Source organism: Onychostoma macrolepis, chromosome 16, assembly GCF_012432095.1.
Source record: "Onychostoma macrolepis isolate SWU-2019 chromosome 16, ASM1243209v1, whole genome shotgun sequence".
Lineage (NCBI taxonomy): Eukaryota > Metazoa > Chordata > Actinopteri > Cypriniformes > Cyprinidae > Onychostoma > Onychostoma macrolepis.
In genome coordinates, this window is record NC_081170.1 from 16062354 (window position 1) to 16082230 (window position 19877).

Here is a 19877-nt window from a genome sequence, read left to right on the forward strand (position 1 = left end):
CATTTGTTTAAAAAAATACTGACCCCAATCTTTTGAACGGTTAGGCTGATGATACACATGGCAACTTTTTGAGTAATGTGCCGTCAACGGGCAACCAGGTGAGGCCCACGACTGATCTAAAGTATCCAGATAGAAATTTGTTACCCATTCTCAATAGGAAAGTGCCCAAGCAACATTTCTCAAAAAAGTTGCCCCGTGTATCATCTTAAACAGCACAGTTTCCTGAGAATCTACTGCAGTAGGAGTGTGAGAGTAATTATGTCCGAGTGTCAGTGTCAGTGTGCTAATATACGCAGGTGCGACCATTAAGAGATATTTAAATGACATAAAATTGAATGTCAAACAGAACGGAGCAGTATGGTGCTAAAGCAGTCAAAAGCTTGCCAAAAACCTCTGGCATCTGATGTCTCTGAGGAGGTCTCACCAGCAGTCAGAGAGTGTGTGTGTGTTGAGCTCAAGGTTATGACTAGCACAGCGGTAACGCCACTGTTCTGGTGGCCCTCGTCCATCACAGTGGCATCGCCAAAGGCCCCTGCCCACGCCAGCTGGGCCATGCATTCATCACCGTGACAACACACACACACACACCTGAGTGAGCACAGCCCTGAGAGATGAAAACAGACACACATATCCCTTGTGCATCGGCTTAAAATGGCAAAGTCTGACATCACAAATACAAATATAGTCTGAATCAGGGTGTTTATGGGTTACACAACAGGATGAAAATATGAATGCTGCTGACGTGAGTGACTTGGAATATAGATATGACAGATATACACTCTCCTTTGGTGGAGGTTTGTGTGTGTGCAGTGTGTGACGCTCAGCAGAAGCCCTATGAGGTTACAGTATTAGATAAAGGAAATGAAGTTGTGTCCTAACTCCCGTGTTCTGAGCCCTTTCAAGGATGAAGTACACTGTAATTTTTTTAGTTATAAAAGATTAACGGAGTACATTTGACAAGAAAATGTATTTACATTTTTCTACTTCAAATTTTTACTTGCAGTTTCTTTGTAATTACTTGTAAATTTTACAAGAAAATTGTAAAACTGTAAAACCCTTTTTTCAGCGTAGTTGCTGGACTTGAAGTTTGCAAGCATCAAACCTATATACACAATTAAATTTGACATTCTTATGCACTGTATATGATGGATATGATTTCATATTTACCTAAAAAGTTACATATTACCAGATTCCTTCCTTTCAAAGTGGTTAGTTCTTAGCTAGAAAAAGCTGTAACGTGTTTTAGACTTCTACGCCAATAGGTCAAATGTCTGGATACATAAGATTACAGCAACAAGAGGCTGCAATAAATGAGAATTTTCTGCCATTTGCAGATTTAAAAACATTAATTAATAATTAAAAATGCACTACGAGGCAGCTGTGTGCACATGTTCAGGACATAAGAATAATTGCCTCACAGGCACACACACACTTTTCTGTCTGCTCTCTGATGTATAAATAAAAGACAAAAAATTCCCAAAATAATTAAAAGACTAAAATAAATAAGTAAAATAATGGTCTAACAGGGTTTCTCCACTTTAGAAACATCGACCACAGTAAAGGATGCTAATAAGTGAAGTGAAGAACGGGAGAAAATTCAATTTTAAAACAGCCCACAAAAACAGACTGGGGAAAGACACACATGAGGATTTGGAGAGAGAAATTAGTAATTCCAATGGAATAATTCATGGGAAATTGTTCATTAAATTGTGTGACTGGATCACAGTACAGCAATGCCTAATGTTTTTCACACGGTGAGAGCAAACAAAAAGCCTAGATCCTGTGATACTAAGTTTAAGATTAAGTTTTGTGTAAAGGTCACAAAAAATACCAAGCCTTACAATATGTCACTCTATGCATAAAAATGACAAACATACTCTACTATCTAAATAGTACAAAACAGTTTGAATAAAATCTCTCTGTTCACCATCCTGTTCTCTTACGCACAGTCCTGTTGTCTCATTCCCCCATATGTGCAAAACACACTTCCTTAGAAAAATACCATTGTCTTTTAAGCACTGGATGGTAATTGTTTCTCAGGATGACGTATGTAAAAGAACCTTAGAGTGACTCAGTGTTATAGCTTATGTGACTGGACACTATGTCATGCGAGGATATGGTGATGCAATTTTATTCACACAACACATACACACTGGAGCTAAATACAGCTGTCAGTTTGTGTTTAATCCAGTTACATACACACAAAGGTTTGGCTGTTTTATAGGAATGACAATTCTGTTCAGTATTTATTCCCAAAAATGATGTTAGTTCACAAAATATACTTAGTATTAGAGATAGATAAATAATATTTTTTTTTCTGTAATTATTATTCTTAGTAGGCCTACAAAATTATTATTATTATTATTATTAATAATAATAATAATTATTATTATTATTAGTTTGCCTACAAAACCACCGGCTCTGCACCCCTTTACCTAAATTCACTACTTCAGACCTATGTGCCCTCTAGAAGCTTGCGTTCTGCAAGTGAACAACGCATTATTGTACCATCCCAAAGAGGCACAAAATCACAGACTTTCACAGACTTTTTCATTAACTGTTCCCTCCTGGTGGAATGACCTGCCCAACTCAATCCGAGCAGCTGAGTCCTTAGCCATCTTCAAGAAACGGCTAAAAACACATCTCTTCCATCTTTATTTGACCCTCTAACTCTAGCACTCTCTTTTCTAATTCTGTTTTATCTATCTGTCGTCTTTGTATTTATTAGTCTTCTTTGTATCTATCTGACCCTCTAACACTAGCTTTCTTTTTTTAATTCTATCTACTTGTTTTCTTTATTAAAAAAAAACCCCACTTGATATGTGTACTGCGTTAGGCTAACCGAGACTTGTCATTGCACTTGCATATTGTTGCTCTTTTGTAGGTTTTGATTGCTTCTATTGTACTCATTTGTAAGTTGCTTTGGATAAAAGTGTCCGCTAAATAACTAAATGTAAATGTAGTAGGCCTCTTATTTTTATTATTATTTTGACATTAATAATTAAAAGCATTATTGTTAAAAAAACATAATATGCAATATTAATATTGTATAATAATAATACTCAAAATCAACAACCAAATAAAGTTATGTGTGAAAATTGGTCTCCCAATTTTCTGCTGAACTTTAGTAACTGTATTAAAGTTCTTCAGTCAGAAGCAGTGAGTTATTTTTCTCTTTATGTTTTATTTTATTAACATTAAAGGAATAGTTCACCCGTAAATGAAAATTGTGCCATCATTTACTCACTCTCATGTTGTTTTAAACCTGAATGAGTTTCTTTCTTCTGTTAAACATAAAGGTTATTTCGAAGAATGTGGGAAACCAAACAGTTGCTGGTAGGGTTATTCCGATTCCGATACTAGTATCGGAAATTTCACCGATACCACAAAAAATTCTGGCATCGGTATCGGCGAGTACTTGAACCCATGTACCGATCCGATACCATTTTTAAACAAGACTTATGCCCGCTAGCTTTGCTTAACGCTGCAAATCGGAAATCAATTCTTCTTCGCTGCTCAGAATGCAAACACAGGAAGTTGTGCACAAGCAACCACTATTTAGAGCAGTGAAGAATAAATACAAACGTGGTAGCACATTGCCAGTAAATCACTCGCATATGTAACTAAATCTTCACCCTTGGCGACTAAATAGTGTATAATATTAGCCACTGGCTAATAAATGCTTAGATTATACTCGCCAGTGTGTTGAGTTGGAGGCTATGTATAAGTTTAGCACAGATATATTTTCACTCGCTGAACACTCTGACCAAGCGCTTCAGAGTTTCACTCTCCATCAATCGATCTGGGCCATTTTTCAATTCATCTGAATGAATGCGCAGCGCACCTGTATTTGACGTACCGTAAGTTCTAGTGTGAAGTGCACGACTCGCCGACGCTTTGCTTTTTTCCTCACACGCAAAGAGAGAGAGAAAGAGTCTTGCATGTAGCGCGTCAATTCTGCTTGGTATGTAAACGATATTCTTTGTTGTATTTTCCTGTAAGAATAACGGAGTTCCTTAGGAATTCTTGAGCTTTTAAGAACTGCCGGGTTCTCCGGTAGTAGGCGGAGCTAATGCGCAAGCGACAATCTCATTGGCTGGCGCTCACCTATAATCGTCCGTTTTGATTTCAGCAAATCAGTTCAAGCGAACGCAGACAACGTGATTAATATTCATGAATCCAGCAGCTCGTTAATCCTTAGAGCGTTTTATATTGTTGTTTAGAATTCATAGTATGATTATTATCTTATCAGTATTATTGATAGTTTCCCCCCCATTTTTTAGAGAAACACTGAATGACCAAAAAAGCACCCAGTTCAGTTAAAATGACTGTATTCATGGTTACCAAGTTTTAATTCTAATTGCTAAAGTTATATCATTAAATAATACTTGATTATCATAATACATTTATAATGCTTGACTGACTGATGTTAAGAGTGTACTTTTAGATATTTAAATAGATGTGCCATTTTCCAAACATTATATATTATATTTTTTTGTTTACTCGCCAGACTATCTATCTATCTATCTATCTATCTATCTATCTATCTATCTATGGTGAAGCACACCATAAAATAATTGTATCAATTCATACAGGGCTAGTAGTACATACAGCTGTATAACCAGATACACACCCAGGTATCAGATCAGTACTCGGTATCGGCCGATACCCTGAGCCTAGGTATCGGAATCGGTATCGGGAAGGGAAAAAGGGTATCGGAACATCTCTAGTTGCTGGTCCCCAGCGACTTCCTTTTTTTTTTTTTACTACTATCAAAGTCAGTGGGGACCAGCAACTGTTTGGTTACCCACATTCTTCAAAATATCTTCTTTTGTGTTCAGCACAAGAATAAAAATTAATACAGGTTTGGTACAACATGACAGTGAGTAAATAAAGAATTTCATTTTTTGGGTGAACTATTTAATGACAATCGGCACGGCAGCATGTTTAGTTCTGTCCCTTTAAGACCTGTCTTGCACGCATCTGTTTCTCTCTCAACTGTTTACTTTCACTTTAGACGCACGGCATATGTGAGAAGTTTTCTGCACACACATCTGAAGCGCACGCACACAGACAGCTGCGTCTACATCACGCGAATACTGAATTGAGCTCTCTTACGCTTTTTTTGTGCATGGATGAATAAATACAGACAGAATTACATCAAAATGCACGTTTTGGCGAATATCCTAGAAAACACAGTCGGTTAGTATGTCTTAACGTAAACAGATGAGAAAGATGTGTATCAGTATATTAAATCCATGCTTTCGTTCTTAAAGTGAAAGTAAACTAATAATAAATCTAATGCTGTCAAAGAAAAATACAAGTGTTTACTGCTCCTGACTAAATAACCTTTGTAACATCAAAAATGATTAATCTATATTTAATTTATACAGTGAAGACTATGCAGTTATTTTACATTTGAGTATTATATTTCTGTAGCGTATCTGAAAATTTCTTTCAGCCTGAGCTGAAAAACCTGAAAAGCACTGTTTATTGAACTTGTGTCTTTGTTCTATTGTATTTATTTTCTGCTATTGCTTGTAATTTGGTTATCTGTAGAAAATATTTTTTTTGGAGTGAGCCCACAGTAACAGCCATGTGTCTCGTGAGTTGCAGTTGGAGCTGGAGCCGGGAGACATAGTAAATATAGCGCACTGCTTGAGGTAGATGTTGTGTTTTGTTAGTAAATGTTTCATTATATTACTAGTGTTGCCTCCTTTGTTCACTATTACACTACTGCATATATTGCATCTGACACTGGTGTGGCTTTATTTTGTAACGTGAGCCCACACTTTCGAACGTTTCACTCTTGCCGCCACTGACTTCACGCAAACACACACCGCACATGAGCATGGGTATCACACGCACATCTAGCAAACGTCAACCGCATCATTCAGTGAAGAAAAATGACAAGCAGCAGCTTCTAATTCGTCATTAACATTGAAGTATACGGAGATAAAACAACACAAGTATCGATAACAGTATCGTTTGTCCTGAAGTCCGGTATTGACCCAATCACGTACCGGTCCAAAAAAATACCGGTTCTCGGTACCCATCCCTATTGGAGACTGACCAGGAAGAGAAGAAATTGTTGAATAAAGTCATTATTTTTGTTTTTTTGTTTCTTGTATTTCTTGTAGCTTCATAAAACTACGGTTGAACCGCTGATGTCACATGGATTACTTTATCGATGTCCTTCCTTAGTACCTTCTGGGCCTTGAACGTGGTAGCTTCGTTGCTGTCTATGGAGGGTCAGAAAGCTCTCGGATTTTATCAAAAATATCCTAATTTGTTTTTTTCAAAGATGAAGGTCTTACGGGTTTGGAACAACATGAGGGCGAGTAATTAATGACAGAATTTTCATTTTTGGGAGAACTATCTCTTTAATGTAAATTAAGGGAGCATTTATTAAAATATCGAGCACCTATAAACGCTGACATGACAGTATGTCCCTATGTAAAACAATTATTCGATTAGAACTATAGAGTATAACATTACTTGCTCAATGCAAGTATTGCACCTGCAAGGTATACACACATACAAGACAATCAGCAAATACCAGAGGGGGACTGTGATTGTTCTTTTGAAGTTTCTGAGTTTCACTTCCTGTATTACTTCCTGCAAGGGATTCTTACCGTGCTTTCACGTCATGCAATATTCATGCTGTTATCTGATACTGAGACATATGGGCAGGCACACCACCTGTGTGTCACATACAGGGGGGGAATTCCTTTTCAACACACCACACACAAACAGGAATATGAGTTAGCCTTCGGTCACACAAACAAATCCACTACATGAAACATGAGAGAAACAGACAGACATGTGGGGGAAAGAAAGTGACACAGGAAGAGAGCAAGTGAAAGAGCAAGAACAGTCGTATGCTAAAGCAGAGAGCCTCTTAACAGCTCTGGCTGGCAGGAAAACAGATGGGCACAGAAACTCGCTCGCACCCTTGGTCGCATCACACACACACATGTCGAGATGTAAGACGGGAGGGTAATTAACTTTCTTTGGCTGTTGCCGTCTGTTAGAGAAAAGCAAATTAAACCCCTACAGCATCTCCTTCTTGCTATTAACAGTCCCTCCATCTTTCTCTCTACGCCTCCAACTCCGTTATCTCCCGTTCAAAATGTTTCAGTAAAGTTCTCCTATTTCAGACACAAACGAGCACAATAGAGATAAGAGAAAACGTCAGTCGAAAATATGATATCTGTGATAGTGCCTATATCTCCTCTCATGCACTTTTTATATCAAATATACATTTAAAAATTTTTTTTAAAAACTGATAGAATGACAGAAACACAACAGACAGAACAACAGACAGGCAGACAGATGGAAATAATGATAGCTAGAAAGAAAGAAAGAAAGAAAGAAAGAAAGAAAGAAAGAAAGAAAGAAAGAAAGAACAACAAATATAATGACAGAAGAATGACAAAAAGAATGACAAAATGAATGACAGAATGACAGAAAGAACAACAGACAGAAAGAATGATGAGAGAACGACAAAAATAGAGAAATAACAACAGGAAGAACAACAGACAGATAGAAAGAATGATAGAGAGAACAACAGAAAGAATGACAGATAGAGCAACAGACAGACAGAGAGCAAGATAGAACGACAGACAGATGGTAAGAGCAAAAGATAGACAACAGACAGACAGAAAGAACAATAGATAGACAAACACAGACAGATGAAAGGAAGATAGAAAGACAGACAGAGGGACCGACAGAATAAATGACAGACAGGCAGGCAGACAGAAAGAATGACAAATCAACAGACAGATGGAAAGAACAAAAGATAGAATGACAGACAAACACATAGACAGACAGACAGACAGAAAGAATGATAGATAGAAAGAGAGACAGATGGAGAGACAGACAGACAGACAGAAAGATTGAAAGACAGACAGACAGAAAGAAAGAATGACAGATGTAAAGAGCAATAGATAGAATTGCAGACAGATAGAAAGACAGACAGAAAGAACAATAGATAGAAAGACAGACAGACACATAGATGAAAGAAAGATTTGAAAGACAGACAGCTGGAAAGACAGACAGACAGAAAGAACGACAGAACAACAGACAAATGGAAAGAGATATAGACAGACAATAGACAAACACAGATGGACAGACAGATGAAAGAAAGACAGATGGAAAGAGCAATAGATAGAACGACAGATGGAAAGCACTATAGATTGAATGACAGACAGACAAAGAAAAATAGATAGAATGACAGACATATAGAGACATATAGATATAAACATTATCTAAATTGCATGCCTCTTGATCCCTTTTTATTAATGAATTGCAAATTAATCGTTCTCTCTCTTTCTCTCTCTATAAATATATACACACTGCAAATATGTCTTTACAAAACAACCTATTGAATGGACTGCACATCTGTCCCTCACAAGCACATTTTCTTTAATTTGTGAAAAATTCAATATGGCGTCTATGCTTACTACAGTCAAGAGTCCATTTGCACATTAGTGCAGGTCTTGACTTCAGTATGACATTGAATTATGCATATTAGATTAGTCCATCCCAAACAGCAGCCAGATAAATGAATTACAAGACTGATGGCATTACAGTACAAATGGGTCATAAAAATCGAAGGAGCTGCGCTTTATCAGATTTCAGATCAACTAACATGCGTGCAGACCGCAGGAGCGCACATCCACGCCGCATTGAAGAACAGCGTGCATGCAGCGGCAAAAGGCTCTGGGCAGGGGGTACTAAAGACATCGGAAACAGCTCTATTTTTGTCTGACTGAAGTGTGCATATGATCCATATGTGATGTGATTCACGTCCTTTTCAATTGATTTGCTTGTCAGTTCAGGTTAAATATGCATCATGCACAACGAGGGATCATATCACAAGATCACATGATTACAACGCTCTTATCAGTATCAGTAAGGGCCATAACTAGGGTAGAGACGGAGGGCTAGTTTGTTTGTTTGTTCGTTCATTCATTCCAAATTTTGACTTTAGCTTTAATATTTCTTCAGAGGTGCTTCTTCTCAGAGAGGATTTTAACATGCTGACAGTGTATTGTGCTTTAGTGTGCGTTTAGACTTCCAGTGTGGCAAACTCTCTCTGAGAAGTTGCGTCAATCATAACAGTAAATTTCAAGGCAATTATAGAGACTTAGAATCGCCTGCTGTGAGCAATGACTCTGCTATTTTGCATAATCTGCAGGTCTATGATAGTTGTGCAATAAAAAAAGTGTACATATTAAGCCTGTCTATCGCAGAGCTGTATTCTTGGGTTTAGGCTTGGCTATTTTATAATTGTTGGTTGATGTGCACATGCAGATGCATTCTTGAAATTGTGTATCAAGTTGGATTCAAATGTTAAATGGATAGAAACTCATTAAACTATCTTTCTTATTCATGCACACAGCCTCGGCAAGAAACTCCCTCAGTGTCAATACTGTACTAAATAACTTGGCATTTAACACACTAAATACAATTAGCACTACCACTCAAAAGGACTTTTCGTGCTGCAAAGTGCGCACTTCACACATCATAGTTTGCACTGGGGGATTTTTTGAATTTAGGGTTTAAATAGTCACAGCTAACACTTCATTGTTTGTGGATTTGCACGTAGCAGTGCAGTGGCAGACTGTTGAAGTGCACATGACACACTGCATTTCACTAACTTCTTTTTCAGAGAAACAAAGGCAGTCTGGTAGGGGAAGGTCAGGGACATCAGAACCTGCTGATTGTGTCACATGGTTAACTGTCTTTAACAGGATTTGAAAGAAATATAAAAGCTTCTTGTGAAAAGCTGATGTTGATCAATTGAGTCCCTGCCAGCACTAAATTTCAGTTTTTTTCGAGAAACATCAATATAGAAGATTAAGAAATTACACTGAATTATATTTAGCAATGTGTCTCAAGAAAGACACTACTCGATAAAATCATATCTTATTTGGTACCAGTAAAGTTGTCAAGATTATCTAATCAAACACAATGAATTCATTTCATTAATCAATTCTTTTTTTTAAAAAAAGAAGTTTCATGTCTAACGCACATCTGAATGACCTAACTAAGGTTTTTAGTGCATTTGCTAAATCATATCTCCTACATACTGTTCCTCCTGAAGCACTACATAGCAACAAAAACATTACATCACCTGTAGCACTTCAAACCATCATTTTGCACAATTAAGCGGGGATGAATAGATTTATTGAAATAGATGTGTGAAGTGAACCGACTGCTTCGGTGACAAAAGAGTCGAAATAAGCCTGCACTGAAAATTATAGCTCTAAAATACATTGTAACTAATATATTACATATATCTATGAAGCAATGTATAAAGAAATATATACTTTTGTTCAGGAAGGACACATTCAATGTATCAACAGTTACAGTAAAGTTATTTCTATTCATCAAAGAAACCTGAATTTGATATTTTGGACAGACGAGTATAACAGAAATAAATTACATTTTAAAATCTACAGTTATTTTAAATTGTAATAATACTGTACTGTATTTTTTCAGTTTCAGTTTCAGTTTATTTATAAAGCACCACTAAACACAACTATCGTTGACCAGGGTGCTGTACAAGTAAGTCTTACAAGTAACCACAAACAAAATTAAAAACATAAGCAAAGTCACAAATAACACTACAAAACAAAAGACAGAGCAAATTCAAATCACGAATAATAAGCCAGTTCAAATAAAAATGTTTTTAACCTGGATTTAAAAATGGGTAGTGTAGGGGCGGCTCTGATTTCTGTAGGAAGACTATTCCAAAGTCTCGGAGCAGCTACGGAGAATGCTCGATCACCCCTAGACTTAAGTCTGGTTCTGGGAATCACTAAGAGCCTCAAGTTGGCAGACCTAAGAGCTCTTGTAGGTTGATGGTCTATCAACAGATCCGAGAGGTAAGAGGGTGCTAAACCATTTAAAGACTTAAAAACCAGTAAGAGCATTTTAAACTGGATCCTGTAGCACACTGGTAACCAATGCAAAGACTGAAGGATAGGGGTAATATGCTCACTCTTTCGAGCTCCCGTCAGGACTCTAGCAGCCGCATTTTGAACCATCTGAAGGCGGTTTAGGGAGGATTGACTGATCCCCACATAAAGAGAGTTACAGTAATCAAGCCTCGTGGTAATAAAGGTGTGGATTACTCTTTCAAAGTTAGTGAAAGAAAGAAAGGACTTCATTTTTACCAGGGTTCGCAACTGATAAAAGCTTGACTTCACAACCTGATTGACTTGTCTATCAAGCTTTAAGGCACTGTCCAACACCACAACCAAATTTTTCACGTAAGGCTTTACCTAAGTGCAAGAACACCAAGATTTAGATTTGGAATACAGTGTGTATTCGACGGGGTAAATACCACAATCTCTGTTTTACTCTCGTTCAGACTTAAAAAATTTAGAGACATCCATGCTTTAACATCCAGGAGGCAAGCGGCCACCGGATCTAATCCATTCTTATGTGTCAAAGGAATATATATTTGAGTGTCATCTGCGTAACAATGATAGCATATACCATACTTCTCAAAGATCGATCCGAGAGGAAGCATATACAGAGAAAATAGCATGGGAGCTAGAGTAGAGCCTTGAGGGACCCCACATGTCAAAGGTACAGTGGAAGAGTGAAATTTGCCAATATTAACTGAAAAACTTCTGTTCGTAAGATAAGACTGGAACCAATTTAAAGCTGAACCTCTGATGCCCACTACCTCTTCTAAGCGGGACAGAAGAACATTGTGGTCTACAGTATCAAAAGCAGCGCTCAAGTCTAAAAGTACCAGAGCTACAGAATCTCCGGAGTCAGTAGCTAAAAGAATGTCGTTAAACACTTTTAAAAGAGCCGTCTCAGTGGAGTGAAATTTCCTAAAACCTGATTGGAATGCATCAAAAATTTTGTAATCTACCAAGAAACTTTGTAATTGATGAAAAACCACTTTCTCTATAATTTTAGCTAAAAATGGAAGGTTAGAAATGGGTCTATAATTTGATACATCAAAAGAATCTAAATTAGGCCTCTTAAGTCTTGGTTGTATCGAGGCATGTTTTAAATAGTCCGGAACAACTCTTAACTCAAGGCATTTATTGATCAAATTTAAAAGTGTCGGACCCATTATGCTAAACACTTGTTTAAATAACCGTGAGGGAAGTATATCTAAAGGTGAACCAGTTGGTTTGAGTTGATTAACAATGTCATTTAAAAAAGAAAGCGAAATAGACGTAAACTGACTAAAGACACCTGTATATTTTAAATGGCCTGCAGGATCGCAACTGATTTGATGGTATGTCTGATCTCAGATATCTTATTATTAAAAAACTGGCAGAACCGCTCACACATAGCTACTGACTCTGTAGGATACACACAGACAACAGGATTTAACACAGCATTAATGATATTGAAAAGGGTTCTAGGATTATTATGATTTTTATCTATAAGAGATGAAAAGTTGTCTGATTTGGCCACTCTCACTGCCTTCTGATACTTAATAAGTGAATTCTTTTACATTTCATAAAAAATCAGTAGTTTGTTCTTTTTCCATTTCCTCTCAGCCCTTCTACAAGCCTGTCTCAATGTCCGAGTAGTATTATTCAACCATGGTTCAGGAGTTAACTTGTAATGTTTGGTCCTCAGAGGAGCCACGGAATCCAAGATAGTAGTACAGACCGAATTAAAACTAAAAAGCAATTCATCGGGACTGAGCTCAGATGAGGCGAGAGCAATAGAATGGGAAAACTCCTCAAACATAGAAGAAAAAGAAACAGAGGTAGCAGCAGTGATCCTCCGTGTCAGATGAGCTGATACATGAGGTTTTACAGCATTCAATGATAATGGTGTATTGAATAAAATAGGATTGTGATCAGAAAAACTAAGATCACATATCTCAATATCACCCATCAAGAGCCCATGAGACATAATAAGATCGAGAGTGTGTCCATGAATATGAGTAGGTCCTTTAACAATCGAAGGCTGATAAAGTCTTTTGCAAATGAGTTTTGGGGGCAGCATATGTGAATGTTAAAATCCCCAATAATTAAAAGCCTATCAGAATTGGGGATAATTCTCCCCAAGAAATCTGAGAAATCTGTTAAAAAGTCTTTATGTGGCTTAGGAGGCCTGTAGACCACAGCAACAGCTAATGGAGTGTCTGAGTCCAACACAAGCATCTGCAGTTCAAAACTGTTATATGTAATTCTTTGCATGGTCCGACATTGAAAACAGTCTTTAAAAATTGAGACCAAACCGCCACCCCTTCTCCCAATTAAAAAATTTACATCTTGGCGGTAGAAGCTCAGAGAGAGGAGCCAAATCTCCATTGGAAAACCACGTTTCCGTGATAAGTAGAAAGTCCAGAGTTCGTGAAGTGAAGAAGTCTTTAAGAATAAAAGTCTTATTTACCGCAGACCTCGCGTTGACCAACGCCATCTTTAACTGATTTTAATAATTGATATATTGATTTTTTGATCAAATAATTCTTAAAGAACCGAACCCAAACATAAACCCCAATTATCAACAATTCACAGAGCTGTTTCTAAAAAGAGAGGACAATTAGCACAAAGACACCTGTAAAAGACACAACTGAATTAAACTCACATACTGTAGAAACACAAGCCACCTACTGTGAGAGCAAAAAAAAAAAAGACTGATATGGACTCCACGTTTGAGAGAGAGAGAAAAAAGTGAGAAATGTTTGTTTCCTGTAATGATAATTCATCACATATTCGGAAGAGGTGTTGAAAAAATGTTCAAGATGTGGAGGTTTATGACTATGTATTAGGGGTGTGCGATATGACGATTTTTGATCGTGGACGATAAAAATGTCTCCACGATCTGCTTTTGAAGAAATATCGTAGTATCGTGCTACAGCGCACAGTCTATCAGCCGCAGTTCTTATTCCTCCGTCTCAATATACTGTACATTATTCGGATCTGCTTTAAAGCCTTGCCGGTTAAATGTTTTATCACGCGTCGGTCTGACGTGCGCTTTTTCTGAGCCCGTACACCCGAAGCGCGCGAGCTAAAGCCTGTCAAAAAGCGCCTGATTACTGAACTAAGTTATCTTGTGCACTAATACTGTCAAAACACACAAGGTTTATGTATAGACTCCGTTGCTTATGTCTAAAATGAGTAAGTAAACAGCTGAGAGAAAACGGATGCGTGCCTCTGTATATTAGATGCGTGCATGTCTTAAAGGGGCAGTACTGAACATGCTGCCGACTGTCATTAAAGGGATAGTTCACCTTAAAATTTAATTTCTGTCATTATTTACTAACTCGCATGTTGTCCCAAACCTGTATTAATTTCTTTCTTGTGCTGAACACAAAAGAAGATATTTTGAAGAATGTGGGTAACCAAATAGTATCTGGTCCACATTGACTTTTGATAGAAGGAAAAAAAAATACTATGGAATAAGTCACTGGGGACCAGCAACTGTTTGTTTTTCCATGTTCCTCAAAATAGCATTTATGTTCAGCAGAAGAAACTCATTCAGGTTTAAAGAAACTTTTGAGTGAGTAAATGATGGTATAAATATAAAACACTTTTTATTTTGGGGTTAAATATTCCTTCAATGTTAATAAAACACAAAGAGAAAAATCACTCACTACTCTTGACTGAAAAACGTTAATACAGTTGATTTAATAGGAATCAATCTATATAGTGTTTTATTTTTATATTTGTTGATTCAATTATTGAATGCTCCTGCTAAATACACCTATTGTACCTGAAAATAAAACACTGTTTTATTTGTATAGTATGTGTATTTGTAATGTGTATCTTTGTTCTCATTTTTTAATAACAAAGATAAAATAATGACAGATTTTTATCTTCGCCCACTTTGGCCTAAATATCCACCATTCTTTTTTAATATTTTGTTATCTTGAAAGGTTTTGTCTTTATAATAGGGAAATTAGTTTGGCTGTACTGCTCAGACAACTTGCAAAATAGTAAAACCAACATGACAAAGAATCGTGATAAAATCGTGAATCGTGATTTTTCTTAAAAATATCGTGATATTATATTTTTGCCATATCGCCCACCCCTACTATGTATGTATGTGTGTGTGTAATGATAAAACATCAAAGAAAAAAATCCAACTCCGAGCAGGATGGAGCTGCCAGACTTAGCTTCATAATTAACACACAAGTGAGATACGCTCCTGCATAATGAACTCTCTGTGAATGACAGCAAAAGAATGGCGGCTGTTTAACAGAGCCGAACCAGTTATCACGGCGAGCTTCTCTGCCCTAATGACTCCTGCAGAGCACGTCCAGCTCCTGCTCTATAGAGACATTCGAGCCAGTGTAAAACTTCTGCATTCAGCCATGTGTGGGAGTCATTTCTGTCTGTCTCAGCTATTCATATTTGCTTTCTGTGGTTCAGATATTGCATACAGTGACAAGGCATGAATGTGTAAAGTAGCTTTAAAAGTAGCTCAGCTGCTTTTAAAAATAGTTTTGAAAGAAATCTCTTATGTTCACCAAGGCTAAACTGTAAAAAATCCAGTCCAGTTGCTGCCTTAAAAGTATAATCAAACTGGCTGTACAAGTTCATTCAATTTGAATTATATTAAACTGACTTCAAATTAGTTGAATCTTGTATTAAATAATGAAAAAAGGAAAACTTAAATAAATTTGATAAGTTAAAGTAATGAAAAACATTCGTTGACATGATCCTATTATTTTTACAGTGTACATTTATTTGCCCAAAATATAGTATAAATAATTTTAAAATATTTACAAGTGAAATATTATTGCAATTTAATGTATTTTTTTCTTATGATGGCAAAGCTACATTTTCATCAGCCATTACGCCAGTCTCTAGTTTCACACGATCCATTACAAATTATTCTAATATGCTGATTTGCTGCTCAAGAAACATTTCTTTGATCCATCCTTGCTGAATACAAACAATTATTCCTTTTAATAATTGAACTGAATGATTTTAATTAATGATTCCCTGTATTGTCATGATGATTTGAGTCTCACAAACCTTGTTTCATTTCGAAATGAACAGTGACCATATCTTGCAGTTATGCAAGTCTGATGTGGACTCATTATACTGATTCAAATCGATAGCTCATAAGTTTGTGAGACTTTCTGAATGATTCATTAAGTACCTTGTGAAAGTCATTTGTTTTGGTAATACCAGTTGCTATGTATGTTTTGTTTATTTGCGTGCAGCTCAATAGAAAGATGTGTTTTCTTGCCGTTATTTTAGTAGCACACAGTTTCTTTACACATTCATTTCAGACTGCAAGCTAACCACTGGTGTGTGAGTGTGTATGTAGACCCATAACCAAACGTGATATATATGCATTGTGAAAAATTCCCCTCTGTCCTGACATAGGAAAAACTAATGTCCTTAAATAAACATACTACTAAATCCCAAGTCAGCACTTGAGTAAAGATGAATAGAGAGAAAGAAGAAAAGGAGATGTAGTTGAAGAGACAAATGGTTCCCACTTTCCCAAGAATCCCAAGAGTGTTTATAGGGATGGGCCAACCATATAATACTATAACAACATCCATGTTTTAATAGGTCTGCACTAAAATGCAACAATAGTGCACAACGTACCAGTCTAATTTCAGAAACCGGCAGTGAGTAGTGATTTCACCATTTCTCAGACAAAGTGCTGAAGGTGGGTGTGGGTGTGTGTGTGTGTGTGTGTGTGTGTGCGCGCGTTTTTGTGAAAAGTCAGGACATAGATTTGTATAATGACAAAGGTATGACATAGGTATTACAAGGTGAAGGTGACTTTTCAGGACATTGACCCATGTCCCCACTTTTCAAAACGCTTATAAATCATACAGAGTGAGGTTTTTTTGGGGAAAGTTGAAATGCACAGTCTCCTGTAAGGGGTAGGTTTAGGTGTAGGATTGGTGTAGGGCAATAGCACAAACAGTAAGTACAGTATAAAAACCATTACGCCTTTGGAATGTCCCCACTTTTCTCAAAAACGAACGTGTGTGTGCGTGTGTGTGTGTATGTGTGTGTGTGTGTGTGTGCCAGAGGGCTGGAAATAGAGGGACATAATGAACAGGAAACTTTCAAGGCTTCATGGTTCTATTCTCAAAACTGCTAAAAAAAGCTTTCCTACTTTTTTGTTTTAAGAAAATCTTATCAAAAATACAGAAGATTGAGAGGAAATAATGACCGCTCAAAGAAACTGAGGGAGGTTCATTTTGATGGAGAACATCCACACATTGTAATGGCAAATTTGGTGTAGAAATCAGACCGAGGTACAATTGCGCTTCCCCCAAGCCTGTGTTTGCAACTTCCTCTTCCTCTCACAGACGATTACATGCCTCGAGCACAGACTCTTTCAAACCAGCACAGCTAACAAGCTAAACACATACACACACACACACAAAGACTCACAAAAGAGCGAGAAACGGGTGACGGAGATGGAGGGAGCCGTGATGCAAAAACTGCACCCAATGCAGAAAACAAACACAAATTGATTACCAATGCAAAGCCTGGCAGCAACAGCAAGTACAATTAAATACTTAAATTCGCAATCATTCAGCCATTTTGTGGTGTAACCCAGATCAATACGCATTACTGTCTATTTAAAGTTTAGAGTACTTTACACACACACACACACACACATTATAAACAAATTGCTGAAAATAAAATGATACTTTTCAATTTGATGTCTCTTCAACTCAGGGAACCTTTTGATTTAATTTGTTTCTTTTTGTTAGGCAAAGATCTCATTAAAACAGACCTGAAACCTTTTTATCATCCCCTTATTATTATATTTTGCTACTCTGAATGTCTTATTCAAATACATTTTGTAAAACGGATAGTTCCGGTCCTTGATTCTGATTGGTTGAGCCGTGTTCGAAAGCCATTGTAAATTACTCTACAAACATACACCTTTGTTTTCATTTGTGTGTTGCTCAGCAACCACTTTGTCGCAACCACACCCGTTTTTGAGGAACTACATTGTTTGGCGGGAAAATAATGTTTTTATTAATATCATTACACTTTATTTGGTCTGTTTTATTTTGTGAAACCTTACTACGTATATGGAATAACCATTTTATAAGCCCCAAGAAGCCATGGTTTGCAGTGAATTTATAACAGCTAAGGGGGTTTTGGGGGGTGTTCTAACAACGCCCCTTAGCTGTTATAAATTCATTGTAAACCACGGCTTCTTGGGGCTTATTGCTTTATTTTTGTTCGGCTCTTGCTGCACTTTAAATCTTAAAACATGAAAATCCATACAAAAGTGTAAAGTATTACTTCCTACAGATGTAAGATTACAATAATGTAAATAAATAGTGAAATAAACTCATTTAATATTCATTGTGTGAAAATGATTTATGTACATTTTTAAATTACGACTGACCCACATTGAGGCATTATTTCCACAACACAAAATAAGATGGCATATCATTTCAAATTAAACTGTAAATTTGTTAAATTGAAAAAAAAAAACTAAAAGATATTTTGTAATTGTGTGGATTTTTAATACATACATTTTTAGCTGTGAAGCTAAGCTTAGCAAGCCAATAAACACAACATCACTTACAAATTGCAGTGCATTGGAAATTTTGATCATTTAAAACTGGAAATAAAAATGTTTCCAATTACGCAAATCGTAAACTTAAAAAAAATCCATCACATTACAGGGGGAAATAATTCAACAGTATTCTTCGCTCTCAGGCACTGCAAGTAAGCAAACTCCTTCATCGTCACGCTAAATTAATCATGCATTGTGAGTAAAACTGAGCTGACATTAATTCACACTTTGTATAATAAAGAGACTACTCATAATCACATAATGACATAATTGTCTGCTGTATATTCAGCGCATACCTGTTGAGCTGTGTCAGAGTGTGTGAAGGAAGACAGTCTCGTATCCTACAGCGCAGGGGCTCCAGATGAGGGGAGGAGCTTGAGGTCCCGCCACAGAAACCTGTTACTCACGCATGCTCCCTGTAACATACAAACACAAGCGTTAGAGAGATTAGACCGTGCAACAGTAACACTACAGTAACAGCATTTAATAGTGACAGGCCGCTATACAGAGGCTATCGCTTTTTCTGATAACTGCTGTGAATGATCATAAATCTAGAGTTTTGTCAGTGAATAATGCACATTTTTTAATTGTTGAGTAAATATTATTTAAAAAGGAATTCATCTTAATTAATCAGTTATTTCTGCCAGTCACGCACCGGTGTGGATGTTTACTGTACTTCGCAATCACAGATTCTAGCCTACGTCTTGGAATATATGACCCAAATAAGAATTTTCACCGTATATTGCCATCTGAACAAGTAACAAGTCTGCCATGTTTGTTCTGACCAACTGAGGAAAAAAAACACTACCATAAATCACGCTTCCAATGGTGATTTAATCTAAAGATCGGTTGGCTCATATCACATCAAACCGTGCAAATTATTATTATTGTTATACTTTATTCTCAAATTATTAATGTTAACAACATCAGCATTGCGTGACTATGAGTATAGTGTGTATTAGCGTGTAGATTTCAATTTCTGTACAGTCTAATATCTAATGGTCATGCCATCCGAATTTCATATTAAGAAATTCTTTTAACCCAAAACGCAAATTATGCTCCCTTTGAACTGGTTTTCTTTAAAATACAAATCTTGTGCAATCCCAGTCTATCTGTAATCAGAAGCACATTTAAAACTGGAATATAATTTAATTTCATTCACGTGTTTCATAAACACATAATCCTTTCTGGATCACAATCCGCCATCAAAATGATAGATTTAATTATTCTAGCTGCTGTGAGAAAAGGCTATAAATGATCCGCTACCTGCAGGATCCTCACGTGCAATAGCATACTAGCCTTTATGTAACTTCTTTATGTTTACAGATGTGACGTAATGACGCATGCTCAAATTTCCA

At 36.8% G+C, this 19877-nt stretch overlaps 1 protein-coding gene across 1 annotated transcript in view; it reads right to left on the reverse strand.

The window, feature by feature from the left end:
• Nucleotides 1–19877, reverse strand: part of galnt1 (UDP-N-acetyl-alpha-D-galactosamine:polypeptide N-acetylgalactosaminyltransferase 1) — a 125860-nt gene that overhangs the window by 68897 nt on the left and 37086 nt on the right. The window contains exon 2 of the mRNA XM_058745891.1: nt 18816–18935. The gene's annotated coding sequence lies outside the window, so the exon portion shown is untranslated. The remainder of the gene's footprint in view (nt 1–18815; nt 18936–19877) is intronic.